This window comes from Ischnura elegans, assembly GCF_921293095.1.
Source record: "Ischnura elegans chromosome 13 unlocalized genomic scaffold, ioIscEleg1.1 SUPER_13_unloc_2, whole genome shotgun sequence".
Classification (NCBI taxonomy): Eukaryota; Metazoa; Arthropoda; class Insecta; order Odonata; family Coenagrionidae; genus Ischnura; species Ischnura elegans.
In genome coordinates this window covers 2706534-2707320 of record NW_025791658.1, presented here as the reverse complement: position 1 = coordinate 2707320, position 787 = coordinate 2706534, and the positions used below count along the sequence as shown (strand labels likewise).

Here is a 787-nt window from a genome sequence, read left to right as displayed (position 1 = left end):
TTATCTTCATCACCGCACATGTTGGTTTTATTACAGAGGCAATAGTGAAAAAATATGTCCCTCTTCCTACATAGTATGATCGCATTTAGCGTTAAAAATTACATTTTTACATTATAATTACAATTACATTTATCATAAAAAATATTAAATTTTTAATTTTGACCCTACCCAAAGTAAAATATGTTAGACAAGGAATTCACGACACATACGGAGAAAGAACCAAGAAATATTCTTCATTAAGAGCCGAAAAATAAGTTGAATGGAATTTATTCGGAATTTCCGCAAAATTATTGTCGGAGGCGGTGTAAAACTCTGAAAAGGTACATAATAATCACCACAGAAAATCAAAAATCTATGCTAACGTGACTAAAAAATTGAGTTGTAAAAAAGGACTACCAAAATGAAAGATACTTGGTCAAATTTCAGAATGATTTCGTATGTCCTCGGTAGTATAGTGGTCAGTATCCCCGCCTGTCACGCGGGAGACCGGGGTTCGATTCCCCGCCGGGGAGGTTCTTTTGTCGGGCCAAATCATTGTACAAGGTGTTAAATACCTATTCATTACCCATTGTACGTCATAATTTATGCTATAAATTTTGATAACAAGGTTATAAAATAGTTAACTTAAGGTTTTACTTCAAATTAAGGTACTTAACAACGTATGCACATTCTAGCATGCGTTGCTAAAACCTATCTTTTCCGTAATGCACGTCAAAATTTCGGCTGTTAATTATAAATTTATTGTTTTTAATTATTTTGCAACTTTGTATTAGAGAAATCCGTAAAT

At 32.9% G+C, this 787-nt stretch overlaps 1 non-coding gene across 1 annotated transcript; it reads left to right on the top strand.

Annotated features, from left to right (window-relative positions):
- Window positions 1-440: 440 nt before the first annotated feature.
- Trnad-guc lies at window positions 441-512 on the top strand. The gene has a single exon. It is a non-coding gene; the product is annotated as a tRNA-Asp (tRNA).
- Window positions 513-787: the final 275 nt, after the last annotated feature.